Source organism: Oryctolagus cuniculus, chromosome 2 (assembly GCF_051225735.1).
Source record: "Oryctolagus cuniculus isolate XC-2025 breed Fujian yellow rabbit chromosome 2, ASM5122573v1, whole genome shotgun sequence".
NCBI lineage: Eukaryota > Metazoa > Chordata > Mammalia > Lagomorpha > Leporidae > Oryctolagus > Oryctolagus cuniculus.
The window spans coordinates 139,249,388-139,269,412 of record NC_142868.1 but is presented as its reverse complement, the minus strand read 5'-3'; the positions used below and the strand labels follow the sequence as shown (position 1 = coordinate 139,269,412).

The following is a 20,025-nucleotide window of genomic DNA, read 5'->3' as shown; positions in this document are numbered from 1 at the left end:
TAAGAGGAACTATGATAAACTTTGCAATGAGCTTGAAAGTATAGAAGTAATTAACAAATACCTAGAAAAATACAACTTTCAAGACAGAAACAAGAAGAAAAAGAAAACTGAGTAATCTATAACATTGGAGAATTGAATACATAAATAAAAGTCTTCCACCAAAGAAATTACAAACCCATTTGGCTTTCATGGCAAATTCTACCAAACATTTAAAGAAAGAGAACCCAATTTTATATAAACTATTCCAAAGAAAGTAAAATTAAGTGTATCTTCCACCTTATGAGGCCAGCATAACCTTGAAACTGAAACCCATCAAGAATAATACAAGAATGAAAAAATTAAAGGATAAGCTTAAATTTTGAACTTAAATATAAATTTCCTGTATAAAAAGATTAAGTGAATCTTGCAATAATTGAAAAGGAAAATATAGTATGACCAAATAGGGTTTATTTAAGGCATTTATGTTTTATTTAAGGTTAAAAGATAGTATAATTTGGCGTGTTGTTGGAATAAGTAGGAAAGTAATATGGTCTCTTGCAAATGATTAGAATAATAATAAAAAAACCTGATAAAAATCAGCATCCCATTAACAGAGGACAGGTTCAAGTCCTGGCATCTCCTCTTCCAATCCAGATTACTGTGAGTGCATTGGGAGATAACAATGCCCACATGGGAGATCTGTACATAGTTCCAGACTTCTGGCATAGGCCTGTCCCAGACCTGAACATTACAGACATTTGCAGGGTGAACCAGCAAGTGGATGCTTTCTCTCTCTATTGTTCTGCCTTTTGAGAAGATGAAAACAAATAAACATTTAGAAAAATAAAAACCAGCATTCATTTTTGATGAATATGCATTACAAAATAGAAATAGAAGGGAACTCCTTAATATAAAAATTATCTACAAAAATGCTTATAGAAAATATTATGCATAGAAGTAAAGTATCTAAAATTTCCTTTCAGAAATGAGACAAAAATGCCTATTACTATGACTTCTGTCCATAATTGTACTTATAAGGCAGTGTAGTAAGACAAGAAAAAGAAAGTAGATAAGGATTAGAAAAGAAGAAATGAATCTTCAGTGTTTACAGATGGTATTATTTTTATATGTAGGAAATACAGAATAGGCCACTGATGAATTATAAATGTTAATGAGTGCTTAGCAGTGTTGTTAGTTTTAAAAATCAATACATAACATCAATCTATGTTCTTATGACAACCAGTTGGAAAATAAAATTTTCTAGAGATTGTAACAACATCAAAAAATATCCAGTTCCTAGGAGTAACTATAATCAATCCTCTGTGGAGAAATGATAAAACCTTAATGAGAAATATTTTCCACAAGGAGTTAAATAATTATAAAAATTTAAATGTTCATTATTGAAATACTCAAGATTGTTAAAATGTAGGGGCAGACATTAGGGACCGTAGTTAAGACACTTGTTGGCAGACCTGGATCGAGTTCCTGCCTCCCAGGCATTTGGAGAGTGAGCCAGCATCTCAGAAAAGAAAAACAAAAGATGAAAAATTGCCATTTTCCCCAGGTTGATTTGTATACAAACCCATTCAACCACAGTAGCTTTTGAATAGAAAAAATAGTCATGATAATATTTTTTCATATATATACCTTTTTTAAAAATTTTGTTTAAGGAATACAACTTCATGCATTTAATATATACAGATTTGGGAACATGATACTTACCCCCTACTTCCCTCCCACCCATACTCCTGCCTTTCTTCCTCTTCCCTCTTCCTTTCCCATTTTTATTTTTTACAGAGATTAATTTTCAGTTAATTTTTATACTCATAAGATTAACCCTACACCAGGTAGAGAGTTAATCAATTAATATGAAGAAAAAGAAGTAAAAAACAAAAGGAAACAAGCATACAAGAAAAACATTGTTCCCTGACAGTCAAGGCAAGGGCTGTTCAAAATCATTGCATCTCAAAGTGTCAGTTTCACTTCCAAAGATCACATTTTAAGTACTCTATTAGTTACCACAGATCAGAGAGACCATATAGTATTTGTCCTTTTGTGTCTGGGTTATTTCACTAAGTATAGTGGTTTCCAGTTGCATCCATTTCTTTTTGGAAATGGCAGAATTTCTTTTTTTTTATTGCTGTATAGTATTCTGTAGTGAATATATAACAGAATTTCTTTAGCCAGTCTTCAGTTGATGAACATCTGGGTTGATTCCATAAATTAGTTATTGTAAATTGAGCTGAGGGGTACAGATAACTCTTTAATTTGCTGATTTCATTTCTTTTGGATAAATCCCCAGGAGTGGATGGATGGATCATATGGTAGGTCTATATTCAGCTTTCTGAGGTATCTCCATACTATCTTCCACAGTGGCTGTACCAGTTTACATTCCCACCAACAGTGGATTAAGGTAGCGGTAGCCTTCTCCCCACATCCTTGCCTGCATTTGTTGTTTGTTGATTTTTGTATGTGAGCCATTCTAACGGTGAGGTGAAACCTCATTGTGGTTTTGATTTGTGTTTCCCTGATGGCTAGCTATCCTGAGCATTTTCTCATGTGTTTATTGGCCATTTGAATTTCCTTTCTTGAGAAATATCTGTTCAGTTCCTTTGCCAATTTCTTAATTGGATTGTTTTGTTTTGGTTGAGTTTCTTGAGTTCTTTATAAGTTTTGGAAATTAGTCCTTTGTCAGTTGCTTTGTTTGCAAATATTTTCTCCTATTTTGTCAGTTGCCTCTCTTCACTTTGCTGAGTATTTCTGTCTAGTGCAGAAGCTTCTCAGTTTGAAATTTCTCACTTGTTAATTTTGGCCTTGATTACCTATGCTTCTGGAGTCCTTTTTAAGAAGTCTTTCCATATTTCAATGTCTTGTAGGGTTTCCCCAATGTTCTCTAGTAATTTGATGGTATCATGTTGTGGATGTATGTCTTTGATCCATTTTGAGTGGATTTTTGTATAAGGTGTGAGATAGGGGTCTTGTTTCGTACTCTGCATGTGGGGATCCAGTTTTTCCAGAATCGTTTGTTGAAGAGACTGTCTTGGCTCCAGGAGTTGATATTTGCTCCTTTGTCAAAGATAAGCTGGTTGTAGATATGTGGATTTATTTCTGGGGTTTCTATTCCGCTCCATTGGTCTACATGTCTGTTTTTGTGCCTGTAACAGACAGTTTTGATTATAACTGCCCTGTAGTATGTCTTGAGGTCTGGTGTTGTAATACCTCCAGCTTTGTTTTTGCTTTTTAATGTTGTTTTTAGCTATTTGGGGTCTCTTGTGTTTCCATATGAATTTTAGCATCATTTTTTCTGTATTTGAGAAGAATGTTTATGGTATTTTGATTGGCCTCACATCGAATCTATAAATTGCTTTTGGCAGTATGGACATTTTGATGATGTTGATTCTTTCAATCCATGAACATGGAAGATTTTTCTACTATTTTATGTCTTCTATTTCTTTCTTTAATGTTTTGTAATTTTCATCATAGAGATCTTTGAAGTCCTTGGTTAAATTTATTCCAAGGTATTTAAATTTTTTGTAGATATTGTGAATGGGATTGATAAATTCTTTCTCAGCCATGGCATTGTCTGTGTATACAAAGGCTATAGATTTTTGTGTGTTGATTTTATATCCTGCCACTTGATCAAACTCTTTTATGAGTTCCAATAATCTCTTAGTAGAGTCTTTTGGATCCCCTGCATATAGAATCATGTCATCTGCAAATAGGGATAGTTTGACTTCTTTTTTTTTTTTTTTTTTTGACAGGCAGAGTGGACAGTGAGAGAGAGAGACAGAAAGGTCTTCCTTTGCCATTGGTTCTCCCTCCAATGGCTGCCGCGGCCCACGCGCTGCAGCCGGCGCACCGCGCTGATCCAATGGCAGGAGCCAGGTACTTATCCTGGTCTCCCATGGGGTGCAGGGCCCAAGTACTTGGGCCATCCTCCACTGCACTCCCTGGCCACAGCAGAGAGCTGACCTGGAAGAGGGCAACCGGGACAGAATCTGGCGCCCCAACCGGGACTAGAACCCGGTGTGCTGGCGCTGCAAGGCGGAGGATTAGCCTAGTGAGCTGCGGCGCCGGCCAGTTTGACTTCTTCCTTTCCTATTTGTATCCCTTTGACTTCTTTTTCTTGCCTGATGGCTCTGGCTAAAACTTCCAGGTCTATATTAAATAGCAGTGGTGGGAGTAGGCATCTTCATCTGGTTCTGGATCTAATTTTTCCCTATTCAGTAGGATGCTGGCTGTGGTTTTGTTATAAATCGCTTTGATTATGTTGAGGAATGTTACTTCTATACCCAATTTGCTTAAGGTTTTCAACATAAAAGGGTGTTGGATTTTGTCAAATGCTTTTTTTTTCATCTATTGAGATTATCATGTGGTTTTTGATCTTCAGCTTGTTAATGTGGTTAATCACATTTATTGATTTTCAGATGTTGAACCATCCCTGCATACCAGGGATAAATCCCACTTGATCTGGGTGAATGATCTTTCTGATGTGTTATTGGATTCAATTGGCTAGCATTTTGTTGAGGATTTTTGTGTCTATGTTCATCAGGGATATTGGTCTATAGTTCTCCTCTGTCATTTTTTTTTTCTAGCTAGAAATTAAGGTGATGCAGAGAAGTTTCTTCTTTTGCAAACTTCTTCATAGAAGACGTTTGGGAGGATTCCGTCCCTTTCAGTTGTTTTGAATAGCTTTGGAAGAATTTAAGTTAGTTCTTTAATGTCTGGTAGAATTCTTTAATTCTTCTTTAAGGAATTCTTTAAATGTCTGGTAGTGAAGCCAATGGGACATGTGTTTTCTTTGTTGGGAGGGGCTTTATTGCTGATTAAATCTCTGTTTTCTTTTTTTTTTTTAAGTCTGTTTGTTTGGGTGCTCTATATCTTCATGACTCAGTTTAGGTAGGTTGTATGTGTCTAGGAATCTATCCATTTCTTTTAGATGTCCCAATTTGTTGGTATACAACTCTTTATAGTAATTCCTGATTATTCTTTTATTTCTGTGGTATCTGTTGTTACATTTCTTTTTTAATCTCTGATGTTGTTGATTTGGGTCTTCTCCCTCTTTTTATTTTTGGTTAGTGGGACCAATGGTGTGTAAATTTTGTTTACTTTTTTAAAAAATCCGCTCTTCATTCCATTGATCTTTTGTAATTTTTTGGTTTCAATTTTGTTTATTTCTTCCTTAATTTTAATTTTCTTTCCTCCTACTAATTTGTGGTTCAGATTGTTGTTTTTTTCTATGTCCTTGAGATGAATTGACAGCTCATTGATTTGGCAACTTTCTACTTTGCTGATGTAGGCACTATTTGCTATAAACTTCTCGCTTAACACTGCTTTTGCTATATCCCCTACGTTTTTATATGAGGTGCAATCATCTTCATTACCATTACTATTGTAATAGTGATCTATTATGTTACTACTGTAGTAATGAGTACTATGTCCTTACTATGTAGTAAGGGAGTCTGTGTCTCCCTTTAGTTCCATTAATAGAGGTTTTAAACAGCCAGGCACCCTGTAATTGGGTATATATACATTTATTATAGTCATTTCTTCCTGTTGTATTGACCCTTTAATCATTACATAGTATCTGTCTTTGTCTCTTTTAACAGTTTTTGCGTTAAAGTCTATTTTGTCTGATGTTAGGATGGCTACACCTGTCCTTTTTTTTTTTTCTGTTTGCATAGTCGCATAGAATATCTTTTTCTATCCTTTCACTTTCAGTCTGTGTATCTTTGTTGGTGAGATGTGTTTCTTGTAGGCAGCAAATAGATGGGTCTTGTTTTTTAATCCATTTGGTCATTCTGTATATTTTAACTGGAGAGTTGAGGCCATTTACATTCAAGGTGACCATTGATAGGTAATTACTTGGCCCTGACATTTTTCCATGAATATTCCTATTGTTTACTTTGTATTTCTTTTGTATTTTCACTGGAGGATTTTATGTCTTCACATTCTTTCATGATGGTGGGTTTCTTTTTGTGTTTCTGTTTGTAGTACATCCTTTAGCATCTTTTGTAAGTCTGGACATGTGGTGACAAATTCTTTCAATTTCTGTTTGGTGTGGAAGGTCTTTACTTCACCTTCATTCATAAATTAGAGCTGTGCATGGTATAGTACTTGGATTTTCCTTTCTTTATCCAAGTTAGGGAAACTTTCTGTAATTATTTCACTAAGTAGGCCTTCTATTCCCTTTTCTTTTTCCATTCCTTCAGGCTGTCCTAAGATCTGTATGTTGGGTCATTTGATAGTATCCCAATACTTTAAGTTATCTTTAAGTTATCCATTTTTTTTAAGATTTATTTATTTATTTAACAGAGTTACACAGAGAGAGGAGAGGCAGAGGGAGAAAGAGAGAGACAGAGGTCTTTCATCGATGGTTCACTCCCCAATTAGCTGCAGCAGCCAAGGCTGCACCAATTTGAAGCCAGGAGCTTCTTCCAGGTCTCCCATGTGGATGCAGGGGCCCAAGGACTTGGACCAACTTCTACTGGTATCCCAGGTCATAGCAGAGAGCTGGACTGGAAGTGGAGCAGCCGGGTTTTGAACCAGCGTCCATATGGGATGCCAGCACTGCAGGCCACGGTGTTAATCTGCTGCACCACAAGCACCAGCCCCTATCCAGATGTTTTTAAGTTTTCTAATTTTTCCTTCTTGTTTTTGGTCTGACTATAAAATTTCCAGAGATCTGTCTTCTAGTTTGGATATTCTTTCTTCTGCCTCACCAACTCTGTTGTTAAGGCTTTCTACTGCATTTTTATTTGATCTATTGAGTTCTTCCTTTCTAATATTTAATTTTGATTTCTCTTTAAAATCTCAATTTCATGGAAAATTTTTCATTAATATTACAAATGGTTTTATTTAGTTTGTGGATTTGCTTCTGATTGCCTTTAAGCAATCCTATGATTAATTTTTTGAATTCAATTTCCAGCATTTCCTCAATCTCTTCATCATCTCAGTCTAACAAAGTTTTTTTCATTTTTGTTTTTGTTTTTTGTATGACAGGCAGAGTTAGAGAGAGAGATAGACAGAGAGAAAGGTGTTCCTTCTGTTGGTTCACCCCATAAATGGCCACTACGGCCGGAGCTGCGCCAATCCGAAGCCAGGAGCCAGGTGCCTCTCCTGGTCTACCATGTGGGTGCAGGGCCCAAGCACTTGGGCCATCCTCCACTGCCTTCCTGGGCCACAGCAGAGAGCTGGACTGGAACAGGATCAACCGGGAAAGAATCTGATGCCCCAACCAGGACTAGAACCTGGAGTACCAGCGCTACAGGTGGAGGATTAGCCTAGTGAGCCGTGGTGCCAGCCAACAAAGTTTTTTTTTTTTTCTTTTTTTGTGACAGAGTTGTAGACAATGAAAAGATGGCCAGAGAAAAGGACTTCCTTCTGTTGGTTCACTCCCCAAATGGCCACTACAGTTGGCGCTTTGCCAATCCGAAGCCAGGAGCCAGGTGCTTCTTTCTGGTCTCCCATGCGGGGGCAGGGGCCCAAGTACTTGGGCCATCCTCTACTGCCCTCCCTGGCCACAGCAGAGAGCTGGACTAGAAGAGGAGCAACTGGGACTAGAACCCGGTACCCACATGGGATGCTGGCATGGTAGGCGGAGGATTAACCAAGTGAGCCACAGCGCCGGCCCGATCATCTCATTCTAATATTGAAATGTTGTGTTCCTTTGGGGGAGATCATAGCATCTTCCTTATTCTTGTTTCTTGAGTTTCTACATTTATTTTTAGGCATTTGTAGAATTTATTGGTTTTTTTTTTTGTTTGTTTGTTTGTTTTTTTCCTCTGATGGCTTTTATCTTAGAGCCATGCCTGTGGCCTAATGGAATGTCTGTACTTTCAGTGAATGCCAGGTGTGTGATCAGTATGGCCAGGGTGCTCTGGTCTGTGCTCCAGGGTGGAGAAAATGTCTAGGGTAACACTTGTTGGGCATGGTTGCTCACCTCTGGTTAATAGAATGGAGAGGAACAGTCACCTATCTTGCTGCAAGCACCCCATCACCTTCTCTCCTCCAAGCAGAGGCATGCTCAGGTGTTAGCTCCCAGTGTGTTCAACACTCATCCGCACCACCGTATGAACCACACAGTTGGTCTGCACAGTCTTTCCTGTGAGTGCAGTTCCCTCTGCTATGAGTTACTCTATGCAACCAAGGAACTCTGAGAGTGTGCAGCAGTACTCGGTTATTGTCCAGAAACACAGCTGTACTCTGCCTCCTCTCATGCAGTCACAGTGTTTTCTTAGTCACAGCACCCAGGGCTCTCATGGTCAAGGAGTGCAAGAGGGAGCATTTCACCCTGCTAGCCTGTCGTGTCCACAGGGAGACCGAGGTGTTCCCAGAGCCACTGCTTGTGTGTGTTCTGCCCCACTGGACCAGGCCCAATCCTCCTAGCAGACTCAGAGTCAGTGAGGAATGTGGGTTTTTCTCTCTGGTAAAATCTCTGGATCCCAGGCACTTACCATACCCACTGGCTGCAGCCCTGCTTGCTTCCCAGTCATGCTGGGCGCGCACAAGAGTTCCCGCAGGCACACTTCCCTTCCTTACAGATGGCTCCTGCTCCCCACCCGTTGCTGGGTAGGTATAGCTAGCCAGGTGGAGACCATCCCTGCCAGTTGCTCTCTCTCTTTTTTTTTTTTTTTTTTTTTCTGCCAGTTGCTCTTGAACTATGCAGCTGCTCCTGCTGACTGGGTGGAGAGTGTCCTCAAAAGTTGCTGGGTGTGCGCACAAGAGCTGGAGCAGCCGCTACCTGCTTATGTCCAAAAATGGTGCCAGCCCTCCCACAGCTGGCCGCAGGCTGCTGTCATAAAGCAGAGGAGGGGAGAGAGAGATGCACTGCCTTTTCCCCCCACCGTGGGTGAGCATTCCTCTGCTGCCCCGAGCAACCCGGCTGGACTTAAAAACAGTGCAGTCTGCTAGGTTCCCCCTCCAGCTGAGTCAACAGTGGCACCGGCCCATGCAGTCTGTCTTCACCTTGTTTGCCAGTGGGGGGCTTTTTCCTGATCCAAGCTGCTTTTGTTTCCTTACACGTTGCTGCATGTCTGCGCCTTCTGCACAGGTCTGGGCCGTTTCTACTGCACCGCAGGACCTCACGCTGCACTTTTCCCTGCAGCTTTGCCCTGAGAGTGTACTGTCTCCACTTTTTTCCCATCAATTTCGTTTAGCCTAGATGAGACCACCCTGTTGCTATTCGGCCATCTTGGACACCCCCCACCCCCACCCCCTGCCCTGTTGTGTTGGAGGCCAGATGTCCAAAATCAAGATGTTGGCAGGACTATAGGGGAACATCTGTCCCTGTGTCTTCCAGTTCCCATGATTGTGGCTGCATCTTTCTCTGCTGTCTTCATCTGATTTTTTTGAAGTTTTGTTAATCACCAGGAGAAGAATGTTGAAGTCTCAACTCTGTTTACAGGTTTATCTATTTCCTCCTCTCATTCTATCAGCTTTTCTTAATGCACCATCTGGAATACTCAGTGGAAAAGCCATAAACATGGGAAATTCACTCAGAAAATTGCATCAGTTTAATTTTATTTATCTCCTTTTATGCCTTTTTTTTTTTTAAAAAAAAAAAGAACAAAAAACTGTCATCATATTTCTCCCTTTACACATTAATTCAGAACATTATTTTTTTTTACATTTTAAGTATCAACTTTTAAAATTTTTATTCAGATATTTATTCTTTTTGTTCCCTTTATTTCTTCCTGAAGTTTTATCCTTTCATATGGGTTCATTTATTTCAGTCGTAAGAACTTTTTTGTATTACTTGTAGTGAAAATCTCCAAGACAATCATTCTTTTAGTTTTGTGTGTCTGAAATAAAAGGTGAACACATTCTTATTTTTTAATTTATTTTTATTTTTATTTTATTTTTTTTGACAGGCAGAGTGGACAGTGGGAGAGAGAGACAGAGAGAAAGGTCTTCCTTTTGCCGTTGGTTCACCCTCCAATGGCCGCCGCAGCCGGCCAGCGCACTGCACTGATCTGATGGCAGGAGCCAGGTACTTATCCTGGTCTCCCATGTGGGTGCAGAGCCCAAGGACTTGGGCCATCCTCCACTGCCTTCCCGGGCCACAGCAGAGAGCTGGCCTGGAAGAGGGGCAACCGGGACAGAATCCGGCGCCCTGACCCGGACTAGAACCCGGTGTGCTGGCGCCGCAAGGCGGAGATTAGCCTAGTGAGCTACGGCGCCGGCCTAGGTGAACACATTCTTAATTTGATTCTCTCTTGAAGGTTCTGTTCACTGCTTACAGATGCTAGCTTACCAAACTTTGTTTCCTTTTGTCATCTCTAAGATGTCATTCAGCTGACTCTTGCATCCATAGTTTCATTTAAAAATTGGTTATCTCTGATTTTTGCTCCTTTGAAATTAATACATCTTTTCTTTGGCCATTTTCAAGAGTCTTATCTTTGCTGTTATTTTTCAACAGTATAACTATCATTTTCCCAGGTATAGCTTTTTTGTATTCATCTTCTTTGAGATTTACTGAGGTTTTTGTGGTTGAAGTCTTTCATTAATTTTGGGAAACTGCATGGCTTTTATCTCATCAGAAGTTGCTTCCACTCCAACCCATCTCTTTTCTCCTTCCACTTAAGCATATATTAAATTTTTACTATATCTCATGTCTTTTCTGTATTGTTTTATTCTTTCCAATTTTTTCTTCTGTATATACTTCAAATTTGATATTTGCTATTGACTTGTCTTTGAATTTAATAATCGTGTCATCTTGTTTGTCTAGTCTGCTGCTTAACCCAGAGTTCTTAATTTCAGATATTATATTTTCTAGTTCTATGATGTCCATTTGATTCTTGTGATTTCTTACATATTCTTAGTGAAATTAACCAGCTTTTTATTCATTTTCCCTATTTTTTCTTTCTCTAAAATATATTAGTTTTTATTATTATTTTTTATTTTATTATTATTATTTTTTTTGACAGGCAGAGTGGACAGTGAGAGAGAGAGACAGAGAGAAATGTCTTCCTTTGCCATTGGTTCACCCTCCAATGGCCGCTGCGGCCGGCCAGCGCACCGTGCTAATCTGATGGCAGGAGCCAAGTACTTATCCTGGTCTCCCATGGGGTGCAGGGCCCAAGCACCTGGGCCATCCTCCACTGCACTCCCAGGCCACAGCAGAGAGCTGGCCTGGAAGAGGGGCAACCGGGACAGAATCCAGCGCCCTGACCAGGACTAGAACCCGGTGTGCTGGTGCCGCAAGGCGGAGGATTAGCCTAGTGAGCCACGGCGCCGGCCGTAAAATATATTAGTTTTAAAATCAAATATTTTTGGAACAGTGTCTTTTTTTCTTCATTGTTAATCATATTATTCTGCCTCCGTATGTCTCATAGTTTTTAATCGTAATCCTAACATTGTGTGTAAAGTTAACTGTAAGAATTCTAGATATTATCTTTCATATGTGAGGGTATTACCTCTGCATGGCTATTTATAGAGGCTAGTGTTTTCATTCCAGGCAAAGATTTAAATAGGAAATAACTAGGTTAGAACTTTAGTAAAACTCAGTCTACCTTTGGTTTGTCCTTTTCATGGTTTGTCTAGACTTTTCTTTGAGAATTATGTCACTACTTAGCTCTAAAAGTCCGTGTTGGAAATTTTGAGTTTACTGTATTGCTCACCACTTCTCAACACATCTCAGATTCTGATAAGTTTTATATTTGTTATATTTGTCCCTTCCCTATATTGAGACTTTGTCTCTGAAATACTATTTAGTGGGAGATTTTACTTTGTGTTTTTTTTTTTTTTTTTTTGACATTTTATACCCAACGTTCAGCTTTTCACACCTCCTTGCCAGATATTTCTTAGGAAAAAGAAGTTTTGTCTGAAACTCCTTTCATTTCCAAACTGTCAAGACAATCCCAGCAAAGCATGAAAAGTTCTGCTAGTTCCTTCCTTTGATAGGTTCAAATCCTATCCTTAATCCACACCAAGAATTGGTAAATGCCTTTAGGGAGGAAAATAGTTAATGACTGTCAGCCCATGTAGGAATGACTTTTTAACTTCTGGAATTCATCTAAACTTTCATTGCTTCCACAATTCTGCCGCAAGAGTAATTTTTAAAATCTATCATTTTTCACTAGTTGTAAAAGGAAGAAAAAGAGAGTACTGGTCTCCTATGATGTGTACATCCTTCCCAGAAGCAGAAGCCCAATGTGTTGTTTTGAAAAGCAGGAAATAAAGCACAAGGACTTTCTAAGAATAATGATGTCAAAAATTGCTGTCTCTGTGTCATCAATCACTTTTAAAAAGGTCAGAGCAGTTAGTAATCAAGAGAAAGTTTTCCAATGCCAGTAGCATACATGTGCTAATAAAAACTTTCATATCTAAGCATATCTATATATAGAAGTGGTGTGTAAGTTGTGTTTTGTTTTCATTTGTTGAGGGTTTTTTGGTATTGATTCTGGCTGCAAATAAAAAGTTAGCTTTTTGCCCCCTTACTCATTTTAATTACAGTTCAGAGAGACTTTTGAAGAATGTTAGGTATGGTCACTTACTCTGTCTGGGAAACTAAGATTAAATGACTTATCTCATTCATAAAGCTGGTGAGATCAAGTCTCCTCCCTTCTCCAGGCCAGAGTCTCTCCAGGACATTGCCTGACTCCATCACTGTTAGGAATAGGTTTCTAAAATAGAATAGCAGTTGTCTTTTTAGCCAAATGACAAAGTAATTTTTTGACATTAAAAAGAAAAATACAACAAAATTAAGGAAAAAACTCTAATAAAATACTTTGAACAAATCATTAATTTTTCAATAAATTATTATTATTATTAAATTATTGTTATCAAGAAGATAATAGAAACTCTAGTTGCAGAAGCATGGTATAAATTTATGTAGCCCTGTATTGCCACATTATTATTTGTTAGAAAACATCTCAGAGATTTATTGTGTGTCATTGTTAAACTTTTATTATAATCAGTTTATTCTATAATAATCTTGTTTATAAGAATATATTATTGTTGTTTACCAGATGGTATTTAGGGCTAGAAAATCAGTCCAGTGTATCAGAATGATAAAGTGTTCTAACTTAATTTGCTTAAGAATCAATTTCTATGTATATGCATACCCACTTTTTCTTATAGGCACAGGAAAAAAAATTTGACATTTCACAGGTCATAAAATAAGCCATCAAATTCAGCAAGAAATTATTATATTTATAAAAGTGGTAAGGTATTCTAGAAGTAGAGTTGGGATGAGCCTCTTCGCCATGGTAGATAACACATTTGGGTGGGATGGAGTTCATGAGCAGTGGTATGTTTTTTGATCTTTAAAAATGTACCTTCACAAAATGGGTAAAAGTTATTACTAAATAATAATGTTTACTCTCTTAGGTTAAATGCTAAATCAGTTTGTGATTCTTGCCTTACTACCCAGTCTTACCTTTGAATCCCTTGAATGTATGTCTTTTAGATAGATCTAGGTGATCTCAGGTTTACATACTGTTAAATAATCATAATCTTATACTACATTCAGCCACCTACTTTTATATAATATTATATTTTCTTTACTTATTTTTTTGACAGGCAGAGTTAGACAGTGAGAGATAGAGAAACAGAGAGCAAGGTCTTCCTTTTTCCGTTGGTTCATCCCCGAAGTGGCCACTGTGGCCAGCGAGTTGCACCAATCCAAAGCCAGGAGCCAGGTGCTTCCTCCTGGTCTCCCATGCAGGTGCAGGGCCCAAGCCCTTGGGCCATCCTCCACTGCACTCCTGGGCCACAGCAGAGAGCTGGACTGGAAGGGGGGCAACCAGGACAGAATCTGGTGCCCCAACGGGGACTAGAACCTGGAGTGCCGTCGCCGCAGGCAGAGGATTAGCCTAGTGAGCCATGGAGCTGGCCTATAATATTATATTTTCAAGTGTTAAAATGTAAAGTCAAAATTTTATCATTGCAGAGCAGATATATAGATACAAAATTGTACATGTGTCAATATATTTCATTTTTAGACATTCTATCCCATGAGTTAAACAGGGAAAGGTAGTTAAAGAACACATAGGCAAGTATATACTACAGTAAAAATAAAGATTTCCACAGCTCATCTGATATAGAGGGCTAGTGTTTAGAAAAGTATATGTCTGTAATTATTAAGTTTTACTCTTTCCTAGACTATGGACATCCTTAACATTTTCTCTTACACATTTTTAATCTAACAAAATTGAATTGAATTTGAAAAAATGATAATTTGAAAGAACTAGTCGTTGTTCTCATTTTAAGTATCTCGCCCACTTAACTAATTTATTCATGTGTGCTGTACACTGGAGCTTGTCAGAAGACTCTCAGTTTAATGGACTGGATTAGTTTAAGGCACTTGTCTCAATTAGAACATTAGATCATGTCCAGCATAACACAGTGATGGCTATCCCTGCTTCTGACTCACTCACTTCCTCTGGTGATTAATAGGATTTCCTGCAGTGTGTTACTCCTGTTTTTACTTTAAACTGAGCATTAAACTTAGGAAAATACGCACACAGAAATGCATAGAATCTATTTTCAGCCAATTTAGTATAAGAATGTAAAGTCAAACTTCTATGCAAAGCCTTTGGCAGTTGTTTATCATGCCAATGAAAATGTTGGTACCTTGATATTTTTCAAAAGCTGGTGCCTTATTTTTAAACAAATATTTTATTATATTTATTTGAGAGGTAGAGTTAAGACAGAGAGAGGGAGAGACAGAGAAAGGTCTTCCATCCACAATGCCAGCCACACTTACTACAGTTTTTTTAAAATTTTTATTTATTTATTTATTTGGAAGTTAGAGTTACACAGAGAGAAGGAGAGGTAGAGAGAGAGAGGGAGAGAGAGAAAGAGGTCTCTCATCTGCAGGTTCACTCTCCAATTGGCCGCAATGGCCAGAGCTGTGCTGATTCGAAGCCAGGAGCCAGGAGCTTCTTCCGGGTCTTCCATGTAGGTACAGGGGCCCAAGGTCTTAGGCCATCCTCTACTGCTTTCCCAGGCCACAGCGGAGAGCTGGATTGGAGTGGAGCAGCTGGGACTCAAACCAGTGCCCATATGGGATGCCAGCACTGTAGGTGGTGAATTTACCCTCCACACAACAGTGCCGGCCCCTTACTGCAGTTTTATATAATACTTTACTCTAAGTTTTTTAGACTTCATCAACATCAGTTGTGTTAATATAGCCTTGACAGAATGTACTAGAATATATTCTTTTTTCATTTTCATAATAATCTCTTTATTTTTGTGTTATATTTAGTGTTGACTGTATACATATAAGAATTTTTCACAGTTTGTTTGGTATGCATAGTAAATTGTGGTGATTTTCAATGGACAAATGAATTGTTTTCATTATTTTATGATAGTTTATTCTACTATTATTTAACAAAGACCATATTTGTTAATTTTCCTGTTTCTCCTAAATCTTAAGACATGAATATTTGATAAATTGAGAATTATGTTTCTGTTTCAGGATTTAAAATGTGTTGCATTTCAAAAATGCAAGATAAATTATTTTATTTTGATGAAACAAAAACATGGTACAAGCATTTATGCATTGAGTGAATACTGAGCATCAGAAAGGTACTACTCAATGTTCTAGGAGCTGGTATAACACAGATTTTTATGTTCACTTAAAATCGTAGTATTAAGTTATCAAATCTGGCCGGCGCTGCGGCTCACTAGGCTAATCCTCCGCCTAGCGGCGCCGGCACACCGGGTTCTAGTCCCGGTTGGGGCGCCGGATTCTGTCCCGGTTGCCCCTCTTCCAGGCCAGCTCTCTGCTGTGGCCAGGGAGTGCAGTGGAGGATGGCCCAGGTGCTTGGGCCCTGCACCCCATGGGAGACCAGGAAAAGCATCTGGCTCCTGGCTCCTGCCTTCGGATCAGCGCGGTGCGCCGGCCGCAGCGCGCCAGCCGCGGCGGCCATTGGAGGGTGAACCAACGGCAAAGGAAGACCTTTCTCTCTCTCTCTCTCTCTCTCACTGTCCACTCTGCCTGTCAAAAAATAAAATAAAATAAAAAAAATAAAGAAAAAAAAAGTTATCAAATCTTTGGAAGTTAATGAAAATAAAAACGACTATGTTCTTACTACCACTGTTTAGCTAATCTCTAGGTGGTTCTTAATTATGAGAACATAATGGATTTTTAAATCAGCAGACTTACGTTCTAGTTTGGTCATGCCAGTTTTGTGGCATAGCTTAGCATAGCTCATTTGATTTTCCTGATTTCATTCCCTCATAAAACTGGAGAACATGGAGGTTGGATTGGTTGTGCTCTGGGGGACTCCACTCAGTACTGGAGAAATCCAGAACAGAGCAGAGTATTCATGTTTATAAAGTCAGCTCAGTTATATTCCTGGTTACTCTCCCTTGACCTTTGTTGTCTTTTTCCTTATGTGTAAATCTAGGTCCACAGGGCTCAATTCTCATATCACTTCCCCTCCCTATCTGTTCTCACTTCCTGGGAGAGCTATTTCAATTTAATGACTCTAGATTCATCTATTTAAATACCTCTATGTGGTTATATAGTTGGAGGTTCAAACTTGCCACATCAGAAACAAAACTCAGTTTTTATCATTTAAACAGTTTCCCCAATTGTTCCCTATCTGTGTAAATGATTCCATCCTTCCCTAAGTATTCAGGCTCACAACCAGTAGGCACTCATTATTCTTTTCTTTCCTTCACATTTTTTATTCAGTCCATTAGCAGTTCCTGACATTTCTGTCTGTTAAATATGTTAGAGGGGCCGGTGTATAGCAGAGCAGTTAAAGTGTCCATGTCCCATATTAGAATGTCTGTGTTCAGTGCCCAGCTCTGATTCTGATACCGCCTTCTTGCTAATGGGGATCCTAACAGACAATGGTGATGGCCTAAGTAATTAAGCTTCTGCCACCCATGTGAGAAACCTGAATTGAATTCCCTGCTGGCTGCATGGCCCAGCTGTTTTGGGCATCTGGGGAGTGAACCAGCAGAAGGGAAAGTTCTCTCATGTTTCTCTCTCTCTCTCTCTCTGTCAAAAAAAAGAAAAAGTTAGGAACCTGACTACGTCTGTCATCCTCCACCTTTACCACCTTAGTCATAACCACTGTCATCCCATCATCTCTGGCTTGGAGTACTGCAGTAGCTTCCTAACTGATACCTGTTTTCTTGCTTGCCCTCCTGTAGTTCATTCCCCACGTGGCAGCAGGAATAATCCTTTAAGTCACATCATGTTGTTTTCTTACTCAAAACTTTGCCTTGGCTTCCCGTAAAAACACTTTACCGTGGCTTACATGCTCTTCCCTGACTTGACTTGCTGTTTTCCTTCTTTCTTATTTTCTGTAAGCTATGTCAGTCTTCATGTGTTTCCCCAATTCTTGAATTTGTTTCTGCTCACCTCAGCCATTGTAAAGACATTTGCTGTTTCCTCTTCCCGCAGTCTTCTTCCTTCAGGTACTTATGTGGCCCAGCTCCTCAGAGGTGCATTCTCTGATCTCTCTACCTGAGTATCCATTCCATGTCTCCATGCTCAGTCACTCACTATACCCTTTGCTTTATTTTCTTTATAGTCATCACTTCCTGAAATTATAAATATGTATTTGTTATCTGTGTTAGCCACTAGCTTATGAACCCCATGAAAGCAAAGGCTGCTTGCTCACTGCTGAGGATGTCTTCGAAACCTAGAACGGTGCCTGGCATGTAGTAGGTATTCAGTGGATTTTCACTGATGGATACCGCAAGTGAAATGGTTGGCAGTATGTTTTGTTTATTCCTCTTCAAACATTGTTCATAGGATCATCAGCAGAAAATATAAGAAAGGCTCAAATTTCCCATTGGTTCATGATAGATTTATAAGTTTATCATAATGGGAAAATTTATAAACCACCATGTTTCTTGTAGTTTTTAAATATACTGTTAATTAAAATTTTGTTATTCAGTACCTATGTAATTAAAATCAGAGTAATGTTTGAAACATGTATACTTTAAATATAACAGCTAACAGAAGCCTGGCATGGTTATGGGCATATAACTCTATGTTTAGAACTCAAAGATTACTGTTAATATTTAACAACAATGGGAAAAAATAATGATTTTTGAGAGTTACTGTGTTACAGAAAATACCAGTTGTGAAAAAAGGTTGATGTTAAACTTCTGTGAATGGCCAGCGCTGCGGCTCAATAGTTAATCCTCCACCTGTGGCGCCGGCACACCGGGTTCTAGTCCTGGTCAGGGCGCTGGTTCTGTCCTGGTTGCCCCTCTTCCTGTCCAGCTCTCTCTGCTGTGGCCTGGGAGTGCAGTGGAGGATGGCCTAAGGGCTTAGGCCCTGCACCCACATGGGAGACCAGGAGAAGCACCTGGCTCCTGGCTTCGGATCAGCACGGTGCGCCGGCCGCAGTGGCCTTTGAAGGGTGAACCAATGGCAAAGGAAGACTTTTCTCTCTGTCTCTCTCTCACTGTCCACTCTGCCTGTCAAAAAAAAAAAAAAAATCTGTGAATGAAGTCTGATTAAGTAATTCCATTCATGGTTAAGAATAAAATCTGGGTAGAATTTCTCATTGACCTTAAAAGTTGTTTGAAATGCTCATATACCTCTAAAGAGCCATTACAGTGTTGTCACTTAGCTTCAACCCAGGCTTATAAAAAAAAGACATTTTGCTTTGTTATGAAATAAATGCCTTTTGGTAAATAGAATGAGCATGGTCAAATATTAGAAAATATAATGTGACTTGGGAAATAGTCCATAAGAATTGTATTATTGTTGGAAAAATTCAGCCACTTAATTTTAATTGGCAATTACTTTTACTGGCACATAGGATTTCCATTTCCTGTCACTATTGGATATCTTAAAGTGAAATTGATTTTTATGTCTATAAAATAGTTGATATCTATAAAATACTTAATAGCCTACAACTGTTTATATATGTCTCTTTATTAAATTCTTGGAACTCCAGGTAAGAGAGCCAGTGTTATCCTTGTTTTTCAGGAAAGGAAAGGGGTGTGATTCATAGTTACTTGCCCTAAATTACACAACCAATAAATGGTTTAGTTTGAATTCAGGCTCAGCTCTTTGGATCCCAAAGTCTGAGCCCCTTCTCTAACATAATGCTAGTAGTCTAAAATTTAAAAGTCAGGTGAGAACGGGTCCAAGAAACAATGTCATCTCTCTCTTAAGCAGAAAGACTCTTGATGTTCCTGGCTGACCTGAGTGATTAATTGCCTAGAGCTAAGTGTCTTACTAAGCTGAGCAGCCTGCGTTTCAGGAACCTCACTGCAATGGAGTCTGATGAATGATTGTCATATTTTCATCATTTCCTGGGGGAAGCAATACAAATTATTAGTGGCAGGAAAACCTAGCATATTTTAGTGTTAGGTTTACATGAAAGAGTCATTGAGTACTTTGACTACAAACTTTATCAGTGTAAGTGCAGTGCAATTTCAGGACATTTAGAGTCTTTTTAATGTAATAAGGTTAGGTATTTTCTGGGATATATCCAACAGAAAAACTGCCTTTGAGAAGGTCCATTTCTGGAAAAACATCAGGATCCATGGATTAGGATTTACTAAATAGATACATTTTCTGTCCAGAAATTATTAGAAACTGTGTTTCATGCCAATCAATGAGAATTTTAAACTCCTGATTTGTATTATAAGTGATTCTTCCAAGTTCTGTTCAGCAGTCATTACTTAAGTAGTAAAGATAGTGAAAATGAGATTTTCCCTATTAAAACAGAAAAATACAGCATCTGTCATGATATTGTGTAGTGAAAACCCAAAAGACTCTACCTAAAAGCTGTTAGAACTAATAAAGAATTCCATAAAGTTGTAGGATGCAAAGTCAACATACAAAAATCAGTAGCATTTGTATATACTAACAGTGAAATATCCCAAAAAAGAAATCGAACAATGATATATCTAATTGCTACAAAAAATACAATAAAATAAAATATTTAGGAATAAATTTAACCAAGAAGGTAAAAGACTCACACAAATAAATGGAAAGGTATACCATATTCACAAATTGGGTAGATAATATTGTTAAAAAGTCCATACCACCTAAAGTGATCTACCATGCCAATGCTATCACCATCAAAACTACACTGACATTTTCCAAATAAA

At 38.6% G+C, this 20,025-nt stretch overlaps 1 protein-coding gene across 2 annotated transcripts in view; it reads left to right on the top strand.

Moving 5' to 3' along the window:
* APLF (aprataxin and PNKP like factor) overlaps positions 1-20,025 on the top strand; it is a 133,938-nt gene that overhangs the window by 90,357 nt on the left and 23,556 nt on the right. The gene's annotated exons all lie outside the window — the stretch shown is intronic.